The 17,475-nt window shown below is 42.0% G+C and overlaps 1 long non-coding RNA gene across 1 annotated transcript; it reads left to right on the top strand.

Annotated features, from left to right (window-relative positions):
• The first annotated feature begins 14,563 nt into the window (after nt 1–14,563).
• On the top strand, nt 14,564–17,120 carry LOC139036475 (uncharacterized). Its single transcript, XR_011489234.1, has 3 exons — nt 14,564–14,723; nt 16,155–16,346; nt 17,028–17,120. It is a non-coding gene; the product is annotated as an uncharacterized lncRNA (long non-coding RNA).
• Nucleotides 17,121–17,475: the final 355 nt, after the last annotated feature.

The raw sequence follows: 17,475 nt of genomic DNA, 5'->3' as shown, positions 1-17,475 counted from the left end.
AAACATATAAATATGTTTTACATAAATATATATACACACAATATATATATGATATGTTCAAAAGGCCTCACGTTTAATTGGCATCCAGAGAGGAAAGAAATATTGGAACGAAAGCAGTGCTTAAAGAGATGGCAGCCAAGAATTTTCCAGAATGAGTGGCAAATGTCAATTCACAGTTTTGGAAAGCCTAACAATTCCTAAATAACATGAATTTTTCAAAAATGCACACATTGATACAACATAGAGAAACATAAACAACCAAACAGAGAAATTCTGAGCCTCCACCATCTGATACAAGTTTGGCTGTCTCCCCACTTCACGAAGCCCCTTTTCCATCGAGGCGCAAGCTGCTCTTGCCCTGTCCCACCCACTCCCCCTGGGTGGGTAGGTGGCCAGTCCTCAGTCTTTAAGTGGCCCTCTTTCTGCATAAGCAGAAACACTGCTGATTTCTAGAACACTCCTAAAAATGCTACATCTAGTTAGCAGTAATCACAATGAAACACACTATTTAAACTGGCAGGCTCAAAAGAGTGAATTTGTAACTCACACAAAAGCAAAAGAATCAGTCAGGGCCAGATAGGAACAAGATGAGGACAAAAATATTTCCTCCCTCCCTCTATGGCCAGTTACCTATGTGATCCAATGATCCCATAAATGCCAAGATAAGGATTCAGGTGATGTGTGGTGATGATAAGGGAGGCAGTGATTTTGTTTTTACACTATCTTTTACGGGTGCTCCAAACACCAGGGACTATATTTCATTCCTCTTATTTTTCCAGCATCTGAACAGGTCCTGGATAACAAGAGGAAGTCATAAGTTAATTTGCGAGTGAATGAAATTGTACACCATGTGAGGCAATCCTACCAAGCCAGCATCAGGAACCTTGACTCCTAGGAAGGTTTCAGACTGACAGACTCTCCACCTTCCTAGAGAAATGAAAACTTCATCTTACGTTTTTTCATCTTCTCCTATCACACATTACCTGCTACAGTTGCCAAAAAATAAAGATTTTTTTAAAAATTTATAGTGAAATGGACTGATAGGAAATAGTACTGAATCCTTTCAAGAAGTATACCATATACCAGCAGTACAGGGCATGGAAAAGATGGCCATGACCCTGAAATAGTCACAGCTTTTGGGCAGGTCACATGCCACATCCAAACAGCCTTCTTGGGGTCTCCAGGTCTTGTCCCCAAAGCCCGTCCTGCTCAGGGAAGGGGGAGGGGAGAGTTGAAAGGGTACTAGGCCAGAAGTCTGGTCAGGAGGTTCTAGATGAAGTGATCCAGGCTCAGTTTTGCCCCTTCACCTATGCCCTGCCAGTAAATCACTCATCTTTCCCCAACTCTCACCCAGAGCCTGGGGCCTGAGCTGCAAGATGAAGAGCTTAGAAAAGAGCAAACCATGCCTGGGATGCGGGGGAGTGGGGATAGGCATGTTTTGTCAAAATCTCCAGGTAGTCATGAGATGTGTGGATCAAAACTGCCCACAGCCAATTCCCTAAGACCTTTTCCCGGAAGAAGCCCGTGCACAAGAGGATGGTTCCCTAAAGTCCCTAGTGGAAGTAAATATTTTACGATTCCCCTTTTTCCTCTTGGTCTCCTACCTCACCCCAACTCTGTTTCTTAGAATCAGGAGAGGTGTAGTTTAGACAACAGATCCCTCTGTCTCTGGCCCCACATTTGACAAGCTTAGTCACCACAATAGATTAATTGAACACCGAGCTGCAGTCCCCAAAGCCATTCTGTGGCAAAGCAGATCCCACAACAAGCTAATTAGCAATCAAAATGCAACCACTGGAAGCAGCTTTATCACCCATCCAAGCTGACAGCACTGGGACGCCCACGGGGCTGTCACAGGCCGTCCTTGTTCCCATCAGCCTGGTCTCTCTCTCCTAGAGCCCCGACTGCCGTGTTCTGCCCCCAGCTCCAGCCCGCAGCCCCATCTGATGTCCCTGTCACATCGGGAGCTAAGAGCATCCATGCGTTGCACAGGAAGTGGTACCCAGAAGTAATTCATTTCATTTTAGGGAGGGCCACTATAGACTCTACAGAGTGTTCACACTGGAGAAAGTCTGCAGTTTTGGAATGCTGGACTGCATAATCTCTGGAGGATTGGGGAACCAAAGAAGTGACTTGCTTTCCATTTAAGCAATAATGTAAACTAAATCTTTCCTGAAATAATTGGCTGCCACCCTGCAAAGGAGCATGGAGCAATTCCTTACTCCCCTCCAAGACCCATTAGTCTCCAGGGAAGTATAATAGCCACACTCACTGTCTTTGGACCTTCACAAGGTGACTCTGCTGCCACATCACTGTCCATGGACCACATGTTTCAGCTGGCTTTGCCAGTTGTAAGGATGAATTTACACCCATTCATCCATCCACACCCTCAGTCAGCTCCCTGCCCTCTGACTGGTGGCAGACACTTAGGCAATGTCTGGCAGTTGGCTGCAACCATGGAAAAGAGCAAAGCTCGCTGGTTTAGACCCGGTCTGACCTGTTCTTAATAGGCAGAGGACCAGCAGAGCAGGCGTACCTGCTATAGAACCATTCCTGGCATCTGGCAGTTCTGTCATTCCTTCTGACTCCAAATACCAGAAAGCACAGTCTGGTGGCCCATGGGCTCAATCAAGCCTCTATATATGATTAGTTTTGGCCAGAGAAAGCTTGCTTTTTGCTTTTTAAGTTGCCAACATCTAAAATGTAAGAGATTTCATACAAAAACCTGGATTTCTTGCTGCCCTTGAAGAATCAGAAGCTCTAGCAAAACTTCTAATTAGCTCTCATCACTTGGAGCTGAATAGCCCTGCCAATTTACGTAAGGCTCTCCAACCACAGGAGTTCTCCCAGACAGAGAGCCAGGTATCGTGGGGCCTGAAGCTTGTGTAATTTGGAGTGACCTAAGAAAAATAAATAAAAATTTTAACTAGAAAATTGCTAAGGTCCCTGCAAGGGCTTCAGCATGTGACAGCTCAGGAAACTGAAATGTCTACAGCCTCCACGGTGAAGCCCGCTCAGGCGTCCACCCACGGCTGCTCAGTTCACACCCAGACCAGAGTCGGCACCAGCTGCCCATCCAGCCTTGTAGGCCTGTGAGGCTGTGACTTCTTGCCTGTGCACTGTTGCCACAGGCTCCTGCCACCACTTTTCTTTCCAGGCCTGATTTCCAGCATAAACACAGCTGGGTCCTGGCCCTGTACATCAGACCCCACTCTCCCTAAAACTCCAGTCACTAAGACAAAGGGTAACTTCATTTCTTTTAAAAGATCAACAAAAGAAGTGCTTAAGCTTTACGACTGTCTCTCCTTTGGGAGGTTAAAGAGAGGAGATTCTAAGCGACAGTCTGGACTTCACATAGAAGGTGATTCCTTACAGCACGGAGGTCTATGGAGAGCCGCACGAACGGGAGGGAAGGGTGGGGACCAACGTCTGCTCCGTCTACAAATGAGTTTGTAGACCTTCCATCTGGGATGCTTGTTTGGCTCACAGATGGTCCGTGGGTCTCTAAATGACCTCGTTTTGAGGGCCAGGTGGAGGGGAGACATGCCCCCCAGTAAATGTTTTCCAAATCAATGGTGGACTGTATTACCAAAATTAGATTAGGAAGGAGATAGTCTGCAAGGTTGATTGAGCACCTACTGTGCGCTAACCCTCCGTCCTGTACTAGAGGGACACACGGCTGCCCTGTGGGTATTTGTATTCAAGTTGCAGAAGCAGACCCACAGAGAACATCAGGTCACAGGAAAATGCCTGAGAAGATGTTCGTGGGGTACAGGTGACCCCCAAGGACCCTTGATGTGCAGAGATCAGCACCAAGAAAATTCCAGGTGGTGAGAAGGGCTTGGAAGACCCGGAGGTCTGGGTTCTGGAGGGCTAGAGGGATGCTGGGGGTGAAGAGAAATGAAAAGAAGGCAGGGAACCTATCAGGAAGGGATGTGAATTCTAGGTAAAAGCCTCTGGATTGTGTGACTCGGTTGTAGAATACAATAAATATGAGTGCCTGTGCCCAGTGCTTTTCAGTTGACTGAAAATAAACACTGCAACTTATTCCCCCTTGATTCCTAGTTATACTCTGCATTAGACAATACAGGTTTATTAGAAAATCCAGGTGAGAGCAAAAACCAAAAACTGTCATTCTGTCAACCAGCAACAACCACTGTTAACATTTTTCGTGTTTTCTTCCTATTTTATTTCTTAACATAATTTTCTTTCAGAAATAGGATGAATGTCTATTTTTCACTAAACATCGTTTTATGAGACTTTTCCTCATGTCAGTGAATATTCTTTGAGGACAAGAAATGTTTACCAACTGCATGATATTCCTTTCCTTGGTGTACCAAATCAGATTAATGATTGCTCTCTGTTCAACTTTTAAGTCATCTCCTATTTTTCATTAGTATAAATAATGCCTCAGTGAATATTCCAGTATATAAATATCAGTCTGAACCTCTCTGATTATGTCCCAGTATGAAATTACTAGAGAAAAGGGTATAAATATTTTGAGAACTTTGAATATATACTGACAAATTGCTTTTAAAAAAGATTTTACCAATTTACACTTTCATCAGGAGTACGTGAAAGGGCTTGTTTTCCTATAAATATACCCTAGAGCCAAATATTACTTTTTAATTTGATAAATGAAAAATAGAATCACAGAATTGCCTCTGAAGAATTACTTCTGCTAATTATGAATTTGAAGTTTTAATGTATTTTTCATTGATGTGTACCTTTATTTTCTAATAAACCTATATTGTGTTCACTTATCTTTTGGATTTCTTATGACTTGATTTTTACGTTTTACTCTTAATCCATCTGAAATTCATTTTGATGTGCCTTTAGTGCCAATGGTGAAAATTATGCAATTTGAGACGTTTCCCAAATAGTTTATTTTTCTACCATCATTCACCAAATAATTCATTAAATAAATTAAATAAATAAATAAATCTTTAGGAACGATTTGTAAAGCTCCTTTGTCATATACCCTTATAAATTCTGAATGAGATCAGCTTCATAGCTGTCTTCTCTGTTCTATTCATCTGTATTTTACTATCTATGCCAATAACACACTACTTTAATTACTGTAATCTTATGATACACATATAGAACATTTTGCTGTTTCAGAGATCTTTCATGTGTATACGTTTATAAACCATAATTCTAAGATTTATATAAGTATACACATGAGAGAAATGAAACAAATAAAGATAATCCATATCTCTCACTTCTTTTCTCCTAGTTACTCATGTAAAAGACAAATAGCTATATAAAAAACAAATGCTCTGAGAAATGGATATCTGGACTAAACCTAAAAAAAGATCTTGCAATTGTGTGCCTTTTCTTCGGAGAAAAATAAAGTAAAAAGCATGGTCTGGCTATTAAAATGGAACATTTACTGAATTGGAAAGAACAAAACAAAATCATAGTGAAATTTGAAAATAAGGTTACTTTTACTTTTCTAAATCGAGAAGGGGTCTGTCAACCACAAGGGAACCTGGATCTATAAAGGAAGTCAAGCCTCAGAGGTAGAAAGTTATGATGCTCTGAGCTCTGCTTTCCTAAACAAATCTCTTGGGATAAGAATTCATAGAAATAGAGCTGAATTCACTTACTCCACTCTTTTTAGAAGTGATGGAAGAATCACTGGCTGTGCACTGAACTTGGTCTTCTGGTGCTCAAATTCTTCTCAAAAGCAGGTTGATAAATAATAGGTAACCTACCATCAATACAGCACCCTCAGGGTAGGATCAGCTGTCAAGAATTTACACACAACTGCTTCATTCAGGTTTAAAACACGTGTAGCCTTTGCTGTCATCATGAACCACAGCACTGCAGAGTCCAACCAGCCTACTGGACCAGAACATGGTACCAGTGAGGTCACTGATTCTCCTCCCATGTTGAGACTTCCTTGAAACCCTTAACTCAGCTAGCCTGGTTCACAAGCAAACTCCGGGTGGGCTGTGCTCAGTGCAACCTCTCTCCATCAAGAGAAAGCAGTCAATGTATCCACCCTCTTAGAGACAAGTCACTCTACCTCAGCTTCTGGGCCATGAATTCCTGAAGGGCAAGGTCTGTGATTGCTCTGCCATCAATGGGTGGCACCCGACAGTCAGTCAGTACATGCTTCTTGAATGAACGAATGGTGACATTCAAGATACTGTCAGAAATGAACTGTGATCAATAGTAGTCAATAAGATTAAACTCATGGATCTTAGCCATTTGGAAAAATTTTACATGCCCTGAATATCCGTGTAATTCTTCTATGTATCTATCCAACTAGCTAAAAATAATGTCCAAAAACAGGTATGTGTGATGAACAGCATCCCAAGCTTGTCTTCTCGGAGCTAGACAGGCAGCCTTGCATTTTCTTCTGTAGGTGGGTACATAGGAATGGGGCTACAGGGAGAGATAGGCCTGAGATGGGAGCAGAGGCACTATTAAAAACAAACACTTCATGAATCCGGGAAGACAGGCCCACGCTGCCTCTGATTTTCTTCGCGTTTTCTTGGGCTGTGTTTTCAAGGAAATGGTGTTCCTAAGGAATGTCTGACAATGAGGGGATTTGCCACATCTAAGCTCCCTTTTAGCCCTAAAATTACATGAATCTAGGACAGCTTGTCTTTTCCAAAAATGGCCATGAGAAAAAAAAGAGTCCTGAGTGAGGAAACTAACTGCTTTCTATGATAATTAATTGGTTTTCCCTCATGCACAATGATTTCCTCTCTGCTTTGTACACATCATAAGTGTGTGCATGACAGTGCTGCATACCAAATATTGACTGTAGCTAAAATACTGTGGGTGCGGACATTTTCAGAAGGAAGACTATTCACAATCTGAGACCAACTTAAACCCCAAATTTTCTAGAAAAGAATGACAACTAATAGAAGGTTGCCTAATAGAGGGAATAATATCCCCTAATGAAGGGCTCTATGGGGACTGGGAATAAGACATGTACTTAATATTTATTGTCATCTAGAAAGCAATGGTTCTAAGGCACCAAAGACTCACCAAAATAAATTTATCTTGAACAGCCTAGCTCCTGGTTTCTCTTATTCATGTGTACGATCTTCAAAGAGATTGTTTGGCTAAGTAAACACAGGAAATCTTCAACTCAGCTGCTGCCCAGTCATCGTGAATTCCAAATTAGAAGTGTCTGAACTTAAAGAAACTGCATTACATGTGTCAATATTGGTTCATTAATTTTAACAAATGCGCCATAGTCAAGTAAGATATTAACATGGCAATTGGATGCAGGTATATAAAAATTCTCTTACTATCTTCTCAAAAGGAATCCAAAAAAGAGGGGATATATGTATATGTATAGCTGATTCACTTTGCTGTACAGTAGAAACTAACAACATTGTAAAGCAACTATACTCCAATAAAATTTTTTAAAATGTTTTTCTGTAAATCTAAAAGAAAAAGAAACTGCACTGCAGTTTGAAATTCATCATTTTACAACATACCATAAAACTTGGGCACAGAGCCAGCCAACCTTAGTTACCTACTTCTACAGCTGTTGTTTACTGGTACCAGGAGGCTAATTTTTAACCTCAACCTGTTTTTTTTTCTCAGGCTCCCAAGCTGCAGTCTCATCCATCCACACCCTAGACTGCAGTACATTCACAAAATGCAAATTAATTTTCAATATTAGCCTAAAGAAGACAAATAAATCCCATGAATAATGGATTACAGAAGCAAACGGGAATTTTTTTAAGTTTCTTGTGGTTTGGATTAGCCCTACAGGCACCCTGTTTATCACTGTAAAGACTGCAAGGCAGCAATAGGCAAGAGATCCGAGTGGTTAGGCAAAGGGGTTTTGGCACTACACAAAACACAGCTCCGCCTGTGACTGAACCTCTCTGAGCCCCCTTTTCCTCCTCTGTGAAATTAGGGAGAATGTATGTACATAAGAAGCTGGGCCAACTTCCAGGGCACAGAAGAGACTCATGAAATAGAGCTATTATAATCATCAACAATAAAGAATTCCTTCTCAGTTGGCACTGAACAGAAAAGCAACAGAGTAGAGAAGATGGCTGGTCCACCTCCCTGCTGCCAGCATGTGAAAAGAGCCTAGAAGCTGCATTCTTGCAAGTAATAGTTAAAATATTTGATAACCCAGTGATCCATCCTGTAAAGTGAGACCTCCTCCATGGGAGCTGGCACTTGAAACAGCCCAGCTGTCTCTGGAGGGTTCTGTGTAGGGAGCTATGGAAACTAGGCCAGTCCAGGTGGATTGTTCAAAAGCACAAAGTCATCGCTGGAAGCCGGCCAGACCCACTGACTTAGAGGAATGACACCCCGGATGTGTGGAAAATGAACATTTGAGTTAAAGCTCTGGCTGAGGGTGGACATGACTACCTTTCAGCACAGCTCGGCACAGACAGCCAGCCAGGGGCCCCCCTCCCCACCCCACCTCCAGCAGCCCAGACTTGACAAAGGAACATCGTTCCAAACATTCATGGATACATTAGATTTTAGAACTCAAAACACACTTTCCTCAAAAAAGAGTGTTACAAATAGTTGTTAATTTTTTTCCTGATCAACTCCAGGGAAGACTCCACAGTTAAAGGTGTCACTGAAGGGACACCCCACAGTCTGACCCCCCAAGGCCAGTGGCCTACTCTCTTAGTTGCAACAGCTAGGCAGCAAAATAAAACATCCCTGTGCCTCAGCTTCTCAGGCATAGGAAGTAATAATATTTATATTTTATAAATATATAAATTTATAGAAAAATATAAATAATATTCCTTTCTCTTATTATTAGAAATAATAATACTTCTGTCTGGTTGCATAGTTGCAAGAATGAAGTGAATGAAAACTTACTTATAAAACGTTTAGGTCATACCTGATAATAAATAGGTGTTCCATTAACACTAAAGCTGTCATTACTTTTACCATGAAGGCTATGAGTCTCAGAATAGGATTCCCACGCACAGCAGGGGATTGCAACCTTCAGTAAAGTAATGAATTGCACAAGAGCCCCGTGGCAAAGAGAAGCAACAGAGGGGAACCAGCTCCCAAGGCAGATATTCAGAGCACCTCGTATGTTCCAGACAGAGTGCAAAGAGCTTTACATGCAGCATCTCTAACTCCCCCCAACAGGGCTTTAAGTTAATTAGCGTGATCACTATCACCTCTAGTCTGTTCATGAGGAAACTGGGACCCAGAAAGACAAAGGAACTCATCGAACACCACAGGGCTCATTCTTTTCCCCACCATTACATCGCTTCCATTGCTTCACTCCCAGTGTCTTACCCAAAAAATATGAGTAGTTTGTAAGAAGAATGTTCCTCAATAGTTTTCATGCTAAGAAAAAAGCCAACAGTCTCTACAGCACTATAGGAGAAAAAGGCTGAAAATCTGAGCCTCAATGACCATCCTTTCTCTCTCCAAGAAATGTTCATTCCCTAGAGCATATAGGCAGCATCTCTGGAGAAGGGGTCTATTTTGCCCTCTTCTTTTCTAGAAAATTCTCTGCACACTGCCACTCTGTCTCATTAATTCCTAAGTCCTTTTTCAGTGCCAAAAGCAAGGGGAACCCTGCCAAGGGCAAGGGTGGGGTGAACTGTGAGCTGTCAGATGGGAAATGGACACTGAAATTATTTATGCTTACGAAACCTGAGTCTGCTTCTACTTCTGAAGACAATTCAGAAAGGAAGAAGCTTTCATTTCACAGGCGTTTTCAGGGGAATAGTCCTCAATTATTGCTGTATCAAGAGACAAGATGTAAGTCTGCTCAGTGCTGAACCAATGCCAGGAGAGAGGTAGAAAGGGACACCTATGGGTGTTCACCATGATTTTTTTAAGCAATCAGAGCTGGGAAGTTCAACCAAGAAAAGTTGAATGGAGTTGGGTGGAGAGATGGGCAAGGGCATCTGAGTGCGCAGGAGGAGTCCTGTCGACTGTAGGGGAAGCAGGAGAATCAGGCTCAGCCATCCCCTTGGGTTTAGTGTCAGCAAGAATTTCACTGATCGAAGAAAAGAGAGGATAAAGACAAAGGAACGTCAGATCCATTGAGATGAAAATGCATCAACAGCTGGTTGAAATCCAAAAAGTTAAGAAAGTAGAATTCCTAGCTTTTTTGGTGTCACACAGGACAGTTGATTACCTAAGTTAACAAGTATTTATTGAACACAGACCAATGCTGAGCACTTGGAGTGCTGGGAAGTTTATTGGCTGTAAACATTATGATTCATTGAAATGTCGTCACCCTGGGACAGAGGTACAATCTTCTTTTCTGGCCAAAACAACTTATCTCAAAGTCAAGTTCTGCTTAGAAACAGAGGTGCCCTGGCTAGTCAAAGATTCTCCAGTTAGTGATTTTGCTATGGGGGTTCCAGTCTCAAAACTACAGATTCTGAGGGGATTCAAATGCTGACAAATGGAAATATTTTTCTCTTCATGAATATAGCATTATTCTTTTCGAGGTTTAATTTGCCTTTTAATAGTTTCCAGTTTTGTTCATTGCCATGGTTGCAAAGAAAACATCTTTAAATCCTTGAGAATCAAATTAAACTCGTCAGAAAACTTTTTTCCTACTTAATATTATAAGAACATTTGTCAGAGAAGTACCCTGGCACTCAGTCAGAACACCTCCTCATAAATTGGAGGATTTTCTTGAGGCAGATTTCCATATGTTAGATAATAAAACCTCTACCTCTTGCTGGGTGTTGTTTTTTTCTTAATAAGAAATTTGGTGTTCTGAACTTATGGTTACCTGCAGGGAAGGGGGAAGGGATAGTTAGGGAGTTTGGGACGTTCATGCACACACTGCTATATTTGAAATGGATAACCAACAAGGACCTACTGTATAGCACAGGGAACTCCACTCAATGTTATGTGGCAGCCTGAATATGAGGGGAATTTGGGGGAGAATGGGTACATGTCTATGTATAGCTGAGTCTCTTTGCTGTGCACCCAAAACTATCACAACATTGCTAATCACACTCCAAAACAAAATAAAAAGCTACAAAATGAAGGAAAAATAAAATAAAAAAGAAATCCTCTGTTCTTAGATGCACTTTACAAAAACTACAACCAGTTTTGCAGGCATAAGGGCACCAAAAGTCCTATGTGTGATACTATGTATAAAAAACGTTTTTGCTTTTCAGTAAAAAGAGCATATCAAATATGTGCCAAGTTCATTTAGGATCATTTCTATTGGCAAAATATTCTATATTAAATTAAATAATTTAATATACAATAAAAGAAAAATCCTTTATTAAAAATTGTATTTTAAATAGTCAACATCTCAAGATTACTCTTATCAAATCACTTCATAGCATCATCAACTAGCATTTGGGTGAGGAAGGGGCAAAGTCAGAACTAATCCTTGCCCTCAAGGATCTAGATTCTGTACTTTGGATCCTAATTATTCTAATAAATACAGTAAAATAATTTTAAATTTAAAAAACTTCCTAGCATTAGTCTTATTAATAAGGCAAATAGGAGGCCTGCATGCATGCTAAGTTGCTTCAGTCATGTCCGACTTTTTGTGACCCCTTGGACTGTAGCCCGTCAGGCTTCTCTGTCCATGGGATTCTCTAGGCAAGATCCCTCAAGGGATCTTTCTGACCCAGGGATCAAACCCACATCTCTTACATCTCCTGCATTGGCAATTGGGCTCTTTACCATGAGCGCCACCCGGGAAACCCAAACAGGAGGCTTACTTGGCTTAAAATTGTATTTGTTTTGATCCTTCAAGCAGTTGTCCAAATGAATCCACTGGGCATGTTGTTTGGTTGGATTGTTGAGTAGATAATTCATCCATTTGTCTACTCAACATTTATTGAGTCTTTATTATGGGCGAGGGATCACACTGAACGCTGAAGATTTAGCAGCAAAGGAGTCATCCTACAGCATGTTCTAGTGGGTGGATTGTGCCAGCTTTCTTGGTAATGATGTGAGGTTAACACCATGAGAGAAAAAAATAAAATAATATCAGGATAATTTCTCTTCCCCTCACCTTAGAGTCAATATCTGTCTGAAGGATGCTCAGGTGTCTGAAATGAGACCATTTCCTTTCATATCAGCTTTCTCCAGCCTTCTGTGACAACCTCTAGACACTGAAAGGAGCTGATCCTGCTGCTGCCTTTTAAAGCTCCACGTTTCCTTCTGGTGTCTCCAAGCAGTGAAATTTCTCTCTGAAAACTGAACATCCATTGATGAAGTCTGAGGCAGACCAAGTTTAAGGTTTTGCAGTTTGGAACCTTCTGAAGAGAGTAGCGCTCCCGTGGGAGGACAGAAATGTCCTGAAGGATCTGTGCCTGGAGATGGTAGGCTACTCTGGTTCAGCCTGGTGCTTTCTACTTCCTGGTGCATACAGCTGTGGTCCTCTTTGTCACTAAACCTGATAGCACTGGAACATTCTAGAGCACATTGTACCTATTAGGACCCCTCCTCTGAAAGTGAGTTGGCTACTTACTCTTCTTCAAGGGCAATGAAGGAGGGGTCCTGATGGGAGATTGTGGATATAAATGACTGCCTCCCTTAGGACATGTGTCTGATACTATGGTTCCATTGGAGCTTTCATCACAAGCCCTACGTTGCATGTTATCAACTCCATGCAGCCAATAGTACTGAGTACCTACTATATGCAGGAAGTATACTAGCAGGCTGACAAATAGAGTCCCTGATGATGAGCTGGGAAAAAAATCAGGTGGAATTTGGATCAGTTCTATAATATGGGTATATGCCAAGTTCTGTGGGAGTACAAAAGGGTAAGACCTTTTGAATGAGTCTTAAAAGGTAAGTGATAATTCTACAGGTGGGGTTAGGGATACCTAAATTCCAGGCAGAGGGAACATTAAGAGCAAAGAACAAAGATGAGAACCAGCATGACACTGGCTATTATAATAGAATAATATGGGCTGGGCAGCTTAACAACAGAAATTCACTTATCACAGTTCTGGAGGCTAGAAGTTCATGACCAGGGCTCCAGTAGATTCTATATCTGGTGAGGACACACTTCCTGGTTCATAGGTGGCTGTCTTCTTGCTATGTCCTTACATGGTGGAGGGGCAAAGAGACCTCTGGGGTGTCTTAAAAGGGCACTAATTCCATCATGGGAGCTCCACCCTCATGACCTCATTGCCTGGCAAGGACCCCGTCTTCTAACAGCATCACTGGGGGTTAGGCTTTAACATATAAATTTTGGCGGGACACAGGCATCCCATCTTTAGCTTACTGTGACCATGTATAATGTGCTGGGGGGACACTGTAAGAGATGAGAGTGAAAAAGAGGATGGTGACAGATTAAAAGGATCTGTGGTTTGTGGTCATTACATTCATCACCTAAGGTAGCTCTCACTAGAACAGGGTTTGGGTTGAAATCTACCTTTCCCACTAGGGCAAGAATAAGTTAAGAAGAAATACCCAGTGGTGGAAGAGACTGAAGTCATGAGTGATGAGCTGTATAAGTCACCCCTTGCCACTGAAGCTTGATTTTTGCCCCCCAGATAGAGAGCAGAACCACCTTTTAGAGATTTTTGTTCTCACACAGAAAAGCTCCATCACCAGAATGGCCAGAAACCCAGCTGCTTCTCACCATAGTCCCTGTGTAGCTAAACTGGTTCACAGGTTAAAGCCCATTGTATCCTCTACATCATCAACTTTCCACCCTGGGACCTGGGAGGCACTCTCGCTAGATTGTTGGCAGCATGCAGGGCATGAGTTTGCAGGCTGGAACCAAAAAGAAGCACTCCCCCTGTGCTGGCCCTCATCCTGGGAAAATGAATGCTTATTAGAATTACAGAAATTCTCCAGGATCTCAACCACACTTACAACTGAGTTGTGGTTAGCAGCCCACATGGCCTGGTGAGATCCTTGAAAACAGTTGAGCATGACAGGTTAGTGAGGTCAAACAAGAAGTCAGAGCTCAAATAGCATTTATTTGTGGGTCCATTCCATAAGCAAACTTCTTAATTTTACCAACACAGCTTTAAAGGGTTTGAGACCACCAAGCTACTTCCTGCCCTCCAGTGTTCAAACCTTTACACCACCACTGTTTCTATAACTTTAAACAGATAACTAAGTGTTCTGGGCAAGCATGTATCCTTTCTGAATCCAATGGGGGATGCTCCAGTGGTTTTTTCAGGACCACATGAGATGATTTAAACAGAAGAGTTTCTAAAATGTCAAATATGATGTAAAATGTTAGTTATTACAGGATTAATTATTATTGCCTTTGGCTCAAGTCTCACCTAGTGTTTTGAGTCTCATGTGAAGGAGAGGACCATTCTCATTCTGACTGGTGAAGTATAGAAAGAGTACAGAAGAACTTGTTTCCAGGAAATTGTTCCAATCTCACATCGGATGGCATTGCCACAGGGTTTTTTGGCAGAACTTCTTAATCGAAAGGGTAATTCAGCATAAAGACCTGGCTCTGACCCAACATATGAAATAAATTAATTAATTATTCCCCTATCCTTAACCTTGGGCCTGAAGCAGTGACTTAGCATTGGAGGAATCACAAATCCTCAAACTACTTGAGATATTTTGAGGACTAGTGGAAAAAAAAAGCAGGGAGCCCTCAGTCTCCTGAATAAAGAGTAGCCAAAATGATTATGACCTCGTGGCTATCTGGCCACCTTAGTTTTGTCTAGTCTTCCAGTAGTTTCTATAGATCAAAATGATGAGAGAAAAAAGGACATGGAGAAGAAACACAAATGAGAGAGAGAGAGAGAGAGAGAGATGCTGTTGTTATGGTTATATTCTGGATACAGGTAAATCTAACACTTCATTTTAAGCATTTACTTTCCAGATATGTGTTTCCTCTCCCTCATCCTTCCTTTCTTACCTTTCTGTTTTTTCTTTTGAAATGTGGTTTCAAAAGAAAAACTATAAAAATACATAATATGAAATTGACCATTTTTAAGTGCACAGTTCAGTAACGTGAGATATAACCACATTGCAGAAAAACAAATCTCCAGAAAATTTACAACTTGCGGGACTGAAACTCTATAAACATTAAACAACAAATTTCCATTTCCCTACTCTCCTTTCAGACTTTCAGATCTCTAATATTTCCTTCCAACCATTTTTTTTTTTTAATGACATCTCCCACCAGTACACCACTCTGGCCTTATACTACAGATAGCCTCATTATAATTTAATTGTCTTACAGTTCTAGAAGCATCTCTATTTGACTTAAAAACAAAACAAGCATCTTTTTCAATGGTGAAGCTGTCTCTTTCACGGAAGACAGACGAGAAGCTGACATCAGTGTTGGTGTTAAAACCAGCACACCAGCTGTATGCGCCTCTGAGAGGGGAGCGCCATGGCTGGAGCTCGGCAGAGACCACTGTGACTGAGAATAGCCCTTTGTTGATTTCTCACAGGCACTGTTCAAAAAGTAAAAATTAAAAGGGAGGGGTCCTATGCTCAAATTGGCTGAGAAACCCTGGATGACTCAAAATTGAAAAAGGTTCTTCACTGGGAAATAGCTGAGAGCTGTGGCCACACCAGTGTGACAGGCAGTGTTTCACAGAACTCGGGCTCACGTCGTCTTGCTAGAGGTCTACAGAGGAGTTCGCCCACTGTAGTGAGAGTGAGGTGATGGGCAGGATTTGGTAGCTCTTCTCTTCGGTGTGAGGAAGGATCTCACTTTCTCCTGGGACGTTTGTAAACCCAGGAAACTGTGTCAGAAAAAGCCACAGAGACCAGGCCTCCCGTGAGTGTCAAAGTTAGACTTGTCCAGTTTTAGAAATCTGCCCTATGTTTCCCCTTGTCAGAAAAAGAGCGGTCAAAACAGTACTGGTCACACAGCAGGCACCCACACGCACTGTTTGTTTTAGCTCAGGTTGGCATCACTGAATACCATTGACTGGGCAGCTTAAACAACAGACATGCACTTCCCACCGTTCCAGAAGCTGGGAAGTCCAAGGTCATGGTGGGGGCCACTTAGGTCCTGCATGGGGTCTCTCCTCCTGGCTTGGAGATGACTGCCTTCTCGCTATGTCCTCACATGACCTTTCCTGGGTGTGTGCAGGTAGAGTTCTCTCTCTTTCTTCCCTCCCACCACCCAGCACCCATCCCTTCCTCTTCTTGTGAGGCCACTAACTGCATCATGAGGGACTCACCTTTATGACCTCATCTAACCTCCTTCTAACCCAGTCTAACCCCCTTTCATGGCCTAATCTAATTACCTCCCACAGGTTCCACCTCCAAATACCATCATGTGACGAGTTACAGCTTCAACCTGTGAATGTGGGGGAACACAAGCCTTCACTCCATGGTCACGTTGATGACTATTGGTGGCATGGTCAGCCCTATGCTGGTGAAGGTAGGAGGGAAAGGAACCTGAAGTTAGAAGACAAAAGAAATGATGGGCTGTCACGCAGAGTGAAGTAAGTCAGAAAGAGAAAAACAAATAACATTTATTAACGTATACATGTGGAATCCAAAAATATAGTACAGTTGAACTTATTTGCAGGACAAGAATAGAGATACAGGCATAGAGAATGGACGTGCGGATAGAGCAGAGGAAAGGGAGTGTGGGATGGATTCAGAGAATAGCACTGACATACATACATACCATGTGTAAAATAAATAGTGAATGAGAGGCTGCTGGGTGGCACAGGGAGCTCAGCCCAGTGCTCCTAGGAGGGTGGAATGGGGGTGGGGGTGGGAGGCAGCCCCAGGAGGGAGGGGCATATATATACACATAAGCTGAGCCACTTCATTGCACAGCAGAAACTAACATAGCATTGTAAAGCAACTATAGTCCATAAACAGAGAAAATAAATCATGGGAAAACGGTGTTTTGAAGTCCTTTATTAGTCTACAGCTTTGGATGAACCAAGAGAAAAATTATATCTCTTGTTAGTATAATGATATCTAACAAATCTCCCTCTGTTTCATCTATTTTTTGCTTTGTTGTATACTTCCTTAAAGGACTTAAGGCACCTTAAAACAAACGCCAAGACACCAGAAACTGTGGAGAAAAAGGCAGTTGCAATTATGCCAGGAACCAGGGGTGGGCAGGTATTGTTATTAAACGCTAAATTTGGTTCATTCTGACATCTTAGCGGCTAAAACAAAATGTGATGGCTCCCTCTTCAGATAATAAAGACGAGTTTTTCCCCATGAAAACTAAACTCTGAAAGAAATTTATTATTAAATCTAAATGTGAGCAAAAATATGGCTGGTTCTTGTGTGTGTTAGTTGCTCAGTCGCGTCCAACTCTGCAACCCCATGGACTGTAGCCTGCCAGGCTCTTCTGTCCATGGAATTCTCTAGATAAAATACTGGAGTGTGTTGCCATTTCCTACTCCAGGAGAACTTCCCAACCCAGGAATTGAACTCGGGTCTCCCACATAGCAGGCAGATTCTTTACCGTCTGAGCCACAAGGGGTTTGATAAAAGCCAAGGGTATGGAATATTGATTTGCAGTTAAGTGAGGAGGACTCTACAGGTCTAATACTCATGTATGATGACCAAATTTAGCAGAAGGGTGAGAGTCAGAGGAGGCAAGAC

The sequence above is a fragment of the Odocoileus virginianus genome, chromosome 9 (genome assembly GCF_023699985.2).
Source record: "Odocoileus virginianus isolate 20LAN1187 ecotype Illinois chromosome 9, Ovbor_1.2, whole genome shotgun sequence".
Lineage (NCBI taxonomy): Eukaryota > Metazoa > Chordata > Mammalia > Artiodactyla > Cervidae > Odocoileus > Odocoileus virginianus.
This window is presented reverse-complemented; position numbering and strand designations above follow the sequence as displayed.